Source organism: Ostrea edulis, chromosome 3 (genome assembly GCF_947568905.1).
Source record: "Ostrea edulis chromosome 3, xbOstEdul1.1, whole genome shotgun sequence".
NCBI lineage: Eukaryota > Metazoa > Mollusca > Bivalvia > Ostreida > Ostreidae > Ostrea > Ostrea edulis.
The window spans coordinates 74,269,420-74,283,979 of NC_079166.1; the positions used below are offsets into that span (position 1 = coordinate 74,269,420).

Genomic DNA, 14,560 nt, shown 5'->3' on the forward strand with positions numbered 1-14,560 from the left:
CACTGGGATGTCGGTTACCTCAGGACACCTTTCTATCAATTTTTTTCAATAGTGGCCAGAGCTAACCCTTGCATGACCATTACATCAATAGGTGACCAGAGGAGACCCTTATATGACATTTATATCAATTGGTGACCAGAAGTAACCCTTGTATGACCATTACATCAATGGGTGACCACATGTAATCCTTTTTTGACATTTATATCAATGGGTGACCAGAGATAACCTTATATGATATTTGCATCATTGGTTGACCCGTGATAACCCTTTCAAGGCTTTACATTAATGGATGACCAGAGGTAGCCCTTGTACGACCATTACATCAATTGGTGACCAGAGGTAACCCTTGTATGACCATTACATCAATGGGTGACCAGAGATAACCCTTATACGGCATTTACATCAATGGGTGACCACAGGAAACCCTTATATGCTATTTATATCAATAGGTGACCAGAAGTAACCCTTGTATGACCATTACAACAATGGGTGACCAAAGGTCATCCTTATATGAAATTTACATGAATGGGTGACCAGAGGTAACCCTTATATGACATTTACATCATTGGGTGACCAGAGGTATTATTATATCATATTTACATCATCGGGTAACCAAAGGAAACCCTTACATGACATTTATATCAATGGTTGACCAGAGTTAACCCTTATATGACATTTATATCAATGGGTGACCAGAGGTAACCCTTATATGACATTTACATCAAAAGGTGACCAGAGGTAATCATTTTATGACCATTACATCAAAGGGTAACCAGAGGTAATCCTTTTATGACCATTACAGCAATGGGTGACCAGAAGTACCTCTTATATGATCATTATATTATAATGGTGACCACGGATTAACGAAATCATTACTACTTTGATTTCGGACTTAAGGTGACCTCTGGTCTCCTTATGGATATTCCACTTGAGGTGACCCCTGGTCTCCCTACGGTGGCTGACTTCTGTTAAATCTCCATCTTGTAAAATGACATTAGGTGACCTCTGGTCTCCATTTTCATACACACATTGAATTGGTGATCTCTGGTCTCCTTAGTCATAGAACACTCTAGGTAACCTTTTGTCTTCATACATGTAGTCTCCGTATTAAAAACAACATATTTGGCGACTTTGGGTCTCCATACTGATACTCCATGGTAATTGACCCCTTGTTTGCGCATCAATAACCCCTGGTCTCCCTATTCATGCTCCACATATGGTGACCTCGGGTCCTATCTGAGCATGATTATGAATTATATCAAGAGGAAATATATGCCTTCAATGGATTTTGGAAGTCTATCGAAAAACTGTTCTTACAGTCTTTCAACTGGAGAATAAATAGACGTACTAACTTAGATATATTCCCTGTTCTTCCTGAAGGTGGGAGAGAACATTCTGTTTCAGCTATAAGTGCCTTAAATAGTCCATGTACTGAAATCTCAAGTTTCTTGCACATCTACTTTTCTCATTTTCAGATTTTTTCTGGGAATAAATTACCATTGTCTGGGTGGTTACAGCAACCATCGAATTGAGGATTTGTTGCTTCTGCTTCATGACAATTATTTCTAAATTCGCCCTTATTACTTCACCTAAGCTAAAGGTTTAAGTGAGAATTTTTGATCAAAATCCCGACCTATGACAAGGTTTAAATCACGTAGAAATGTTCGCCTAGTGCATGTTTCTTTCTGCAGAACAACAATGTCATGTTAGTCAGAACGTGACTTTTTTATGTCTGTAATTTCTTTATCTCCTGATGAAGAACAGGTCGGCCAAGGGCTCTCAGGTAAGCGTTGTGGCCCATCGGCCTCTTCACAATGTTACAGTAATAAGAACTTTCTTGGTAAAATTTTAAATTGATCAACAGGGAATGCTAGGCACCTTAACTCACCTCTGGAATTTCCGGGGTTCGTGTTTATGCCCTGTTCACAGATTTGTATTGTTTGTAGTCTCTTATGAGATCGATCACTGTTCGTTATCTCCTTTTTTTATTTCTAGCTAGAGGTTAGAATAAGTACATCAGAAATGTTTCTGTATATACAATACAATAGGAGAAACATAAATGTAAGATATGTTTATAAATACTTTAATGAGGAATATGAAATCATTTTAAAACATGGTTTTCCACATTACCTTTCACAGTTGTCAAATCGTTGTGCATTTTTAAATGCACCATTTCATATAATACTGATCAAAAATCGTTTTCCTTGATAATCAATATTAAGAGAAAAAATTATAATATACATGATTAAGAATAATAATAATGATACGGTAATAAGTAGTGCTAATTGTAACGGTATTCCTCGCAGATGTTCCAATACAGCTCCTCTGTGTTACCCCATTTCATACCATCTTCAATGATTTCATTTGTAAATATATCTACATTTTCCCCAAAGTATTTATCGAAAAGTAACATCGGTATAAGTATTAACCAATCAAATTTCAGTGCATATGCAAGCACATATTTCTAGATTTCTCATTTAAATCTTCTTAAAGAGACCCACTATAAATTTCTATGTGTTAAGTCTCAAAGATTTACATTGAGAAATAAGCTGTGTGAGATACATCCATTTAGTATAAGCCTACATCCCTTTAAGTATTAGCCAATCAGAATTCAGCATATGTGCATACATGTTCTTCTTTTAAGTTTTGATAGTATCATACTGTGGGAACACATAATAGCAATTTTGCAATCAAAGTTGCTGTTTCAAAGAAATTTCCTGTATTTCAAATTGTAGAATCTCATGATATATGCCTATATTTTAAATTTCAAAGCATTTTTTTTAAGAAGAAAAAGAAAGATTTTTGTGTCAGCCAACCAGAATGAAGCGCAAGTGAATCCGGGCTTTCTTGCTAATTCAACCACATAATCTTGTTTCCACTACTAATGTATGTCAATATTCTGCATTTCAAAGCATTTTTTTTCCCCAAAAAATGGGAAAGTTAAAACTATTTCAATTATATCAGTGATTTCAATCATCGCACATGCTCAAACACATGCATGCATGTGAGTAAAAAATGACTTTCGTTCTGCACATCTACACAAAATGCCTAATAACCCTAAAACGGTTTCATCTCAATTGGATGAGCAGTTCTGTTAGAACAATTGCGGACCAAAAAAATTCGGGGAAGAAAGGAAAAAATAAGAAACAGAGTATAAACATATTGTTTCCAAGCATAAAATAGTTTGGAATGCAACCATCTGTTAAAAAATCATCCAAATCAATATGCATGCCTATCATAAAACTGGATTGCATCAGGGGATGCCCACAGGTTGATTTATTCGCCTGAAGAGAGAAATAGGAAAATATAAATATTCATATACTTATGTTCTGCAAAATGAGGTTGGGAGCATATTAAATCTGCTTCCAATTAAGGCTTTTCTCTGGAAGTCTTAATCGTTTTATTGTCATGTCCTTTAACTTACCATTTCCTAACATTATAGCTATATGGCCGAACTTGCAAAGTGTGGGAGGCTTACAAACGTAAGAGCTTTAAAGAATCAAAGAGGGAATTAGTAGCTGAGAACATGTTGAGGGCAGGAATGGGCAAAAGCATACAATGGGTCGCAAGGACACAATGTAGAGTTCCTTCTCAAAGCAGTCCTGAAAAGCTGTATGATGTTGATATTGCCAACATAAATTGCAATTGTCCAGCATATACTCAAGGAGGTAATGGGTTAAGGACAATTTCCAAGGACGTAGCGTAGTTGAGTCTTCTACACTGGGTTTTCTCTGTAAAACAAACAATCAATGATAGCATGAGACTTTGACTTTGACAACTATGACCTACATGTATCACATGAAAGGTGAAGGTAACGAACAGTGATAAATCTCATAGCTCCTACAAGCAATACAAAATAGATAGTTGGGCAAACACGGACCCCTGGACACACCAGAGGTGGGATCAGGTGCCTAGGAGGAGTAAGCATCCCTGTCGACCGGTCACACCCGCCGTGAGCCCTATATCCTAACCATGTAAACGGAGTTATCTGTAGTCAAAATCAGTCTACCAATGAATCCTTTTATTGGATCTTTCCATTTCCTGTGTTTTTCTTATGTTTATTAATTGCTAGCATTAGTATTATCAATCTATATTTCTTTTTCTGATGGAGTAATTTTTTTGTTTCAATGCTTACAGATGAATAAATTTCATCATTATATATGCTTTAGTGGGACCATATCGATGTAGGGGAATTGTTCCGAACTTGTTGATTAATGGTTCTACAAAGGTTATAATATGATCATATAAGGGTTACTCCTGGTCAGCCATTGATGTAATGGTCATAAAAGTTTCTTTTTGTCACCCATTGATGCAATGGTTATATAAGGGTTACCTTTGGTCACCCATTGATGTAATGGTCATATGAGGGTTTCCTTTGGTCACCCAATGATGTAAATATCATATAAGGTTACCTCGGGTCACCCATTGATGTAAAGCCATAAAAGGGTTACTACGGGTCACCCAATGATGTAAATATCATATAAAGTTACTTCTGGTCACCCAATGATGTCATTGTCATATAATGGTTACCTCTAGTCATCCATTGATATAAATATCATATAAGGGTTACCTCTGGCCACCCGTTGAGGTAAATGCCATATGTAAAACTTATACGGTACCAATTTTGATGCACCAGATGCGCATTTCGACAAATAATGGGACTAACAGTCCACCAGCAGAGGCCTCGACCCAGGGGTCATAATGTAAAACTTATACGGTACCAATGTTGATGCACCAGATGCGCATTTCGACAAATAATGTCTCTTCAGTGATGCTCAACCAAAATGTTTGAAATCCGAAATAACAATGAAGGTTTAGAGCTATTATAGGGAAAAACAGTGTGCCAAAAGAGTGGAGTCAAATTCGTCTAAGGATAAGAGCTATGCGTGAGGGAGATAATCCTTAATTTTGAAATGAATTTCTAAATTATGTAACAGCAATTAAATATCATCCGTATTTTCAAGCTAGTAACGAAGTACTTAGCTACTGGGCTGTAGAGACATTCGGGGACTAACAGTCTACCAGCAGAGGCCTCGACATAAGTATTAATTACCTCTGGTCACCCTATGATGTAATGGCCATGCAAGGGTTACCCATTGATGTAAATATAATATAAGGTTACCTCTGAGCACCCAATGATGTAAATTTCATATAAAGGTTACTTCTGGTCACCCATTGACGTAATGGTCATAAAAGGGTTACCTCTTGTCACCCAATGATGTAAATATAATATAAGGCCACCTCTGTTCACCCACTGATATAAATGTCATAGATGTTATGGTCATACAAGGGTTACTTCTGGTCACCAATAGATGTAAAGCCAGAAAAGGGTTACCACGGGTCGCCCAATGATGTAAATATCATATAAGGTTACCTCTGGTCACCCAATGATGTAAATGTCATGTAAGGGTTACCTCTGGTCAGCCTTTGATCTAATGGTCATACAAGGGCTGCATCTCATCACCCATTGATATAAATATCATATAAGGGTTTCCGTCGGTCACCCAATTATGTAAATAGCATATAAGATTACCTCTGGTCAACCAATGATGTAAATGTCATATAAGGGTTTCATCTGGTCACCCATTAATGTAATGCCATATAAGGGTTACCTCCGATCACCCAATGATGTAAATATCATATAAGGATTACCTCTGGTCACCCTTTGATGTAATGGTCATACAAGGGTTACCTCTGGTCACCCATTGATATAAATGTCATATAAGGGTTTCCTTTGGTTACCCAATGATGTAAATATCATATAAGGATTACCTCTGATCACCCTTTGATGTAATGGTCGTGCAAGGGTTACCTCTGGTCACCCATTGATATAATGTCATATAAGAGTTTCCTTTGGTTACCCAACAATGTAAATATCATATAAGGTTACCTCTGGTAACCGATTAATGTAAAGCCAGAAAGGGGTTACCTCGGGTCACCCAATGATGTAATTATCATATAAGGTTACCTTTGGTCACCAATTGATGTAAAGCCAGAAAAGGGTTACCACGGGTCACCCAATGATGTAAATGTTATATAAAGGTTACCTCTGGTCACCCTTTGATGTAATGGTCATACAAGGACTACATGTGGTCACCCATTGATATAAATGTCATATTAGGGTTTCCTTTAGTTACCCAATGATGTAAATATCATATTATATTATCTCGGGTCACTTATTGATATAAATGTCATATAAGGGTTTCTTCTGGTCATGTATTGATGTAATTATCATGGAAGGGTTAGCTCTGGTCACCATTGAAAAAAATGATAGAAAGGTGTCCCGAGGTAACCGACATCTTAGTGTATGGATGACGATCGGTCACCAGTGTTTATAATTCTACTTCTATTTGAAATACATAGCCAAGTAACAGGTAGAGTGACCACATGACCAATCTTCTTCTATGTCCGAAATCCATACTTCCCGTTATCTCTTATACACATCTTACATGCATCAGATATAATCAACCATAACATAATTTTCATGTCTGAAATCAATAGGTGACCAGAGGTCACCCTCTATGTGCAACATTATCTATATACAATTATCTGTAAACAAATTACAAATAAATATTCCAAGTTCAATTTCACTGCATTGTATTTATTATATACGCTAGGTTTATATCACATTCTCGTATTTCGGAAAATCTGGGGAATGCAGATAACAGTGAATTATCATTTTCAAAATTAGGCTATTTTTTGCTAAAAAATTATGACATGTAAATGATCAGTAATGACTTGCTCAATATTCATATTTCTTTTAGTAGTGTGCAATATACAGAGTCTGCATTGTACTTTCACATTTAGGACTATTTTTTGCGTAGTAAACTGTGTAGAAAATAGGGTGACCCGGGGTTATACTAAAATGTGGTGACCCTGGGTCCTACTTGAGGGTACGAATTATCCTTCTGCTACATGTATATGTGGCAGGAATTCAAAGCTTTTTTCTGCAAAACATGTGATACCTTTTCCAGTTTCCTCTTTGGATCTTTACAACATCAGTAAACAGAGATGGTAAAATAATTGATATCACAGTAAATTCAGCATGAAACTCTGAAATGCTTTCCGGCTAATGGGTCCAGAAGTCACCATATGAAAAGGAAAATTTTGATCTATGGTAACCTATACATATTATGCAATTATGGAAAATGGTCCCCAAAATAAAGAGATTGCTTATACCTCTTTGTCAGTTGAGTCTTCTAGACTGGGTTTTGTTTGTAAAACAAACAATCAATGATAGCATGAGACTGTATGTGATACATGTAGGTCATAGTTTTCAAAGTCAAAGCTTTCTTTTAAGCAATTCATGCAATACCTTTTTCAGTTCTCCTTTTGGGACACAAACCTACAACATCAGTAAACAGAGTCAGTAACATTTTATATTACAAATATAGCATGAAACTCTAATATGCCTAGAGGCTTATGGGGCCCAGAGGTCATCCAATAACAATCAAAGAGGGGACATTGGGGCACCTATTTGTTATGCATTAATGAGACCAGAAAATATAAAGAATGCCTATAACTCTTTGTCAGTTGAATCTTTAACACTGGTTTTTGTCTATAAAATAAACAATCAATGATAGCACAGGACTGTTGTGATACATGTACATGTATGTCATACTTTTATAAAGGAAGTCAAAACTCTTTTATGAAGAACATGCCATACCTTCGCTAGCTTTCTCTTTAGAAAACAATCCTACAATATCATTAAATAGTCAGAATAATTAACATAAAAGAGGGCATATGTACATAAAACTTTCAAATGCTTAGAAACTAATGAGGACAGAGATTAACCAATGACAAACATAAATGGGGACCTAATAGAACCTATACCTGATGCAGTAATGGAAAATAACTTGCTATCATTACCAGAAAATATGTAAAATTCTTTTACATTGGGATTTATCTGTATATCATAGCATACGACTGTAGCTGGTACACGTATGTCATATATGTGGTAGGTATTCAAATCTTTCCAAGCAAACTATGACATAACTTAGTTTGATCTCTGGATTACAATCCATTATCATCAGTAAACATAGGTATACTATGTTTATATCACAGCAAATCTAGAAGGAAACTCTTATATGCTTACATGTAGAGGCTTAAGGGGCCCAGAGGTCACCCAATCACAAGCTGACGCGAGGACCTCAAGTCACCGTTCAGTAATGGAAATATACAGAATACCTTTACATCTTTTTCAGTTGTGTCTTGTATGCTGGGTTCTGTCTGTAAAATTAAAATTCAATGATAGCATAAGACTGTAAGTGATACTTGTATGTACATGTAGTAGTTTTCATAGAAAGTCAAAGCTTTTTATGTAAAACATGTCATACCTTTTCCAGTTTTCCCTTTTGATTACAATAGTACAACATCAGGAAACAAAAACAGTATAATATTTATATAACAGGAAATCTAGCATGGTACTCGTATATTATAAATCAGGCTTTTGATTAACATTAAAACGTACATAATAATAACATTGTTGCAACATGAAAAGTTTATGTTATTTTGTAATTTGTTGCAATATTTAAAATTCATACAAGTAGTCTCACATTAAAATGCTCTTCCTTGTCTGCAGGTTCATTTCCTGATTCCAATTCCCTTCTCTGTCAAATGGACATGATTCAAATGAAATATTTCACACACTTTCCTTGCTTGAACATTTTAATATCAAAACTACTGCAAAATACTATTCTTAGGAAAGGGGTGGAGGCTGTACTCAGGAAGATTAATAATAAATTTTGACAAAAGTTAGGGAGTAAAAGTTAAACCATTGTGAACCTTTGGTAAGAAATTAACCCTATTAACATTTTAATACTAATTAAAAAATTAAATAAACGAAAACTTTTAATGAATCAAATTAGTGGATCATTAGATCAAAAAATCCGTGAGATACAAGACTTCTACTGACTATACTAAAATACTTGGAAAGTTTATGAAGTGTAAATTTATCTCTGTTTTCTATAGCATATAACCCCCCCCCCCCCCCCCCCCCCCACACACACACATCTTCGTGGTACTATCAGGCCACATCCACAAAACAGTGAGATATCATACTATACTAAAAGAAAAAAACTTGCAAAATTCATGAAGGAGCACAACTGTAGAGTTATCTCTTTTATCTATAGTAAAACATATTGGGACCCCACCCTACCCCCAAACACACCTCTACGAGCTACTTACAGACCTGTTCTGACATATCAACCTACCTGTACTCTTGTGTTTAAAAGACATTCTCTCTTTCCCGGTTTCCGTCTCTGCAGCAGAAAAAAGAAAGTACATTTACATTCTTATTTTCACTGGTAAAAGAGTTCCATAAGTGCTCATTAATATACATATTTTGGAGAACTATTTTCGGGTTATCTCAGGTCCTAGTTGAGCATACGTTTTATCCTTCTGCTGACGCTGGTAAGCGGTAACTGTAGTACGGCCGAAAGCCGAAAGTCCCGGATAACGATGTTTGCATGATTTCTCTCTTAATAGTTGATAGAATGACATCAAACTTATTGTGACAACTGTTTGTGACCTATTAACCAAGAATCATTTAACTTTTTCTGAGAATTCTCTAAAGAAGATACTGAACCAGAGTTTTCGGATAACAAAAAGCGGTAAATCTAGTGCGTTTTATAAATGCCGAAACCTGAACACGGTCGCCGATATCTGATCTACCGAAAGTCCGCGTTTTAGCATTATAGACAATATTGAATCAGACTGAGTTCTAGATATCTACGGTAACTTAAATAAATCGCAGTTGCATGTATGGTGCATTTATATGCGCATTTTTTTGTATCACCCTACATATTATTTGTAATTATAAATTTTTATACATGTGCAGTACACGCACTTTTTTGCAATATTTCAATCCACTTTGATATATACACTATAAATAGTGTGCTTCTTTTTTAACCTCACTTGTTGAAGCCTATTCGTTATTGAATAATTTTATAATTCCATTATCATTTTGATGCAGTGTAGGCTACTAATGCATATGAAGTGTGATTCAAAGAGAAACGACAAATTTTAGCATTATCATTCCATCATCAAGACGATTAAAGACTGTACTATCATATTTCCCTTTTCTTTCTTAATCAAAATGACAAAATATTGTTAAAGCACACTTTTTGGGTTACATTATTTACTTTAGGGAGTATACTTTCTTTACTTTCGGAGTTTAGATTTTAATTCAAAATAAGATGACTGGGTGAATGGGGAACCTTCGCGTGGCCAGAGCTGGGCAAAGGAATCAATGGTTAATGTTATAATAATTACTAATTACCGACAGACATCATCAACTATCGTTTTACATGTACGCTGTTTAGGTAAGAATTTGCCAAACTAAGGGGACCTACTTGTTCCGATTAAAACAATATCACGATTACAAAATACAGCAGTTTTTATTATTTTGTGTTGTAGAGATAATGATAGAAACATAAAATGTAGTCTTAATCAATATTTTTCGCATGAATAGGATTACTTAAAACCCAGTATTTACAAAGGGGCTGTGGAAATCGGTCAGTTTCTTCGACCGTGTTAATTTGGGTTCCGACATTTATATAACGTACTAGATTTACCGCTTTTTGGCAGGTGAAAACTCTGGTTTGGTACTTTCATAGAAGAATTCTCAGAAAAAGTTTATGTTTTTTATGTACCTAGGTTACAAACAGTAACCTCTGCAAATTATGTGTTATTACATGCGGCATTAAGAGAGAAATCTAAAAAAAAAATCGCTATCCGGGACTTTCGGCTTTCGGCCGTACTACATTTACCGCTTACCGCTGACATTTTGGATAGTTGGTAAAATGGGTAGTAAAGACCGGGCCGGGTCAGATCACCTTGAAGAGTTCGTAATCCGAATTTTTTAGTTTTCTTCGTTATTTTATTTTCGTTTGGTGTGAAACTTCTTAATTATAATCTGGATGATACATTGGATCTTCGCTACAAAAATTATGGCATAATTTTGCTTCACTGTGAAAATATCAACGTTTGTTTATTTCAGGTTGGTAAAATGGGTAGCGAGGAAAAATACACATTTTTCTGCGATTACGATTGAACTATGTGACACAACAATGAAACTACACATGATTTAGACAAATATTATGATAATTTATCACCAAAATGCTGTAGCACTTGTTATGCGAGTCTTTTATATTTAAAAACCCGGGCCAAAAGGAAACCGGATACGGTAACCCAGGCCAGATATTAAAATTCCGAATAAAATGAGGATGTTAGCTATCACGTGCACAATCTCATGAAACGTGACATTGCACGGTTCTTACCACTTGGAGGTATCCTCATAAGAACCATCTTTTTAATTGAAATTTTAATCTAACTATCATTAAGTTACTTACCACGGCGTATTCGTGCCAATTTAACCAAGCAGAAAAAATAAAATTAATCGTTTCTACGATTTATTAAATGGTAGAAACGATGTAAAAAAAAAATCATTTCTACGATTTAGAAAGTAGTTTCTACGATTTAAAAAGTCGTTTCTACGATTTAGAAAGTCGTTTCTACGATTTAGAAAATCGTAGAAACGATTTAAAAAGTCGTTTCTACGATTTTTAGGTCTCGGGTGACATTGCAATTGCTTGTCGTCTGTCATCGTGCGTTAACAATTGAACATTTTTAACTTCTTGATAAGTATGATCATTCCAATTCCTTTCAAATTTGGTATGAAGCATCTTTGGGACAAAGGGGACATAAATGGTAAATTTCAGGACTCCTACATCCCTTCAGCCTTAAAGGCAGGGCAAAAACTGCCAGAAAATTGAATTATTTTCAACAATTTTCTTTTCTACTACCACATATATGTAAGAAAAACTAAATGCATAGTTATGTAAAGCAGGAAGGCCTACCAAAATTGCAATTTTCATGATCCTCAAATTTAACTTAAAATTTAACAAGCATATGCAGACTTACTTGAGTGCCATTTTGAAAATAAAATTTATGTACATATACTGTGTTGTTAATTGTTTCATTTAAAACTTAGATATATAATACCATCATTTTATATTATGAATATGCACACTTCATATCTTGACGTTTTAAGATGTTTTTAAATTATATACATGTATCTTTTATTAATGAAGAAATGAATACTAGCACTATAAATACAATATTTTAAGTCATTATTATACAGATCATAATTAGTATGGTTAAAATGTTTTTAATTTTTAATAAATTACCATTTTTTATTTTTTTATTTTAATCAGGCAGGGTATACATAGTAATTAATTGCTCTCCATATAATCCTCTTTAAACTCTATCTTCAGTTTAAATATTCATAAAGTAGGCATAATTTATCAGTCGGTGATATTTTTTTACGATCATTATTATTGGTTAATTAATCAAATCATTAGCAATTAAATCGGAATAAATAACGCCGGCCCGGGTCGACCGCATCCGGTTTCCTTTTGGCCCGGGTCTGGAAAAATCGCCGATAATTAAGATAAAAGGCATTTAAATGGTCAAATAATGCATTAAGTATCAAATTCAACTCTATGTGAATTGAAAAAATGCTTGGTTTTCAGCAGCAGATGCATATTATAGAGAAAATATGCAATAATGTGTGTTTTGGTCTCACTACACATTTTACCAACCAGATTTCATACAATCATTGAATTCCTTACCTATAGGTAATATTATGTGCTAAAATTTGTGGCGAAGACTAAATGTATCATTGAGAATATATTCCGTAAGTTTCAAAAGAAACAATGACATATCAACGAAGAAAACTAAAAAATTCGGATTACGAAGGTGATCTGACCCGGCCCGGCCCGGTTTTTACTACCCATTTAACCAACTATCGACATTTTGTTTCAATCTCTCACCAGAGGGCGTATTACGCTGCGCTACAACACCTCTGTCAACGTCTAAATGTCAAGATTCTTGGCAAAACTTACCTATACCTATACATACATACATATCCTCTCTGGGCCCTATGGACTCTTGAGGCCGGTAGCATCGTGGATAATAATTTTATAAGTTTAAGTTTTATGCTTTAAATCTTAAAGTAGGTTCACAAAAACAACGAATTCCATGATTATACTAGTATTATTGAATGAATGAATATTCATATAAACCTTCTAATTCGCTCAGGTGTCTCATATTTACCATCTTCTGATTTTAAAAAATTCAGAGAAGTGTTTGATTTGCTCAGATATTATCATTACAGTTCGATATGCTAAGTTAGTTTTTGTACATTTTGATATAACTTTTTAGACGTTGACAGAGGTATTAGTGGAGCGTAGCGGGAACGATAACTCTGGGTAGAGATTGATTTTGATTACGAACGAGTCTAAAAGTATCACACCGGTAATTGTCCAATCAAAATGAACTTAGTCAATTGTAGTTCCATATATTTAAAGAAATATTTTTTTTTCCTTGCGCGATTTTTCTCATTTGCTCTTCTTCTTTTCTCTTAATTTTTGTACCCCTGATTAGGAAATTTTGTGTAATTTGTAGAAATAACCAAGTGTATACAAAGGAAGTATTTGCTGTTGGTAGCTGAGGCTACTTCCTGAGGTGCACTCCGGCTGTTTACACACGTGAAAAACACGTGGATTTGAGGGTAGTCTTGTTTGCGGGTAATTTATTTTCGAAAATGCCGCGTAGGGTGTTGTTTTTCTGGTGTCGGCAGACGAGATAGGTAACATAGAACGTGTCTGACTGCGTTATTCGGCATCAATTTTGTAAACTGATTTTTAATGATTTTTTTCCCTCTATAGTAATATATAGTGAAAATAATTACCGGTGTGATTCCTAAAGGCAGCTCCCTGCACACCATGTGACCATAATTGTGACGTCACACCCAAAGTGAAAGTAGGCCTAAAATCTAGTAAGAAAATGGTCAAATCCCCGTCTCAGTCGTCTCTTGCTTTTTTAATTTAATGTTATGATATTTAATGCGTTACTCAAGGTAACAAAGATATTAACTTGCTTGGAATGCTAACCCAATGTATAAGTGGTTAAAGATACATAGACCGATCGAGCACTGTGGGATTTACCCCCCCCCCCCCCCCCCCCAAAGGCCAGCTTTATGATGCAGAGTACACCGAAATTTAGATAAGGAGAGGGCTTATATAGACAACGCCTGTTGTCCAATCCTTTTATTATGCATTATACATAATAACATATCGTTTAAATTAAAAAAAAATAAAAATAAAAAATAGAATGAAGTTGCACATTTCTAATTTAAAAATAAATAAATTCAATTATGCTTACCACGAAGCTGATTCCATAAAATAAAAAGGTGAAAAGACCAGAAGGGGGGGGGGGGGGTACATGCAAAAGATATTTCTTCGGTTTCTCTCGAATGCTTTCAATTAAAATGGTATATAGGTAATTCATTACGCTGATATATTTATTTCTTCATAGCAAATAATAAGACTACGTTATCAGAATAAAGGGTAGCACCCCTGCCCCCACTCATAAAATAGTCAATACGTACATTCTAATTTAGTTTGAAGTTGCATGTACTTTATTGTAAAATAATTAAAAAGGGATTCCAGGTACACTACATAAATTCGTGTGTACTTCAATTCATTATGCTTTTTTT

The 14,560-nt window shown here is 35.0% G+C and overlaps 1 protein-coding gene and 1 long non-coding RNA gene across 2 annotated transcripts in view; one reads left to right on the forward strand and one right to left on the reverse strand.

Moving 5' to 3' along the window:
- LOC130052831 (uncharacterized) overlaps window positions 1–14,560 on the forward strand; it is a 112,262-nt gene that overhangs the window by 13,654 nt on the left and 84,048 nt on the right. The gene's annotated exons all lie outside the window — the stretch shown is intronic.
- LOC130052834 (uncharacterized) lies at window positions 2,068–9,389 on the reverse strand. Its single transcript, XR_008801244.1, has 6 exons — window positions 9,213–9,389; window positions 8,556–8,609; window positions 8,096–8,229; window positions 7,667–7,696; window positions 7,316–7,345; window positions 2,068–3,731 (listed from the first exon to the last, which is right to left on the reverse strand). It is a non-coding gene; the product is annotated as an uncharacterized LOC130052834 (long non-coding RNA).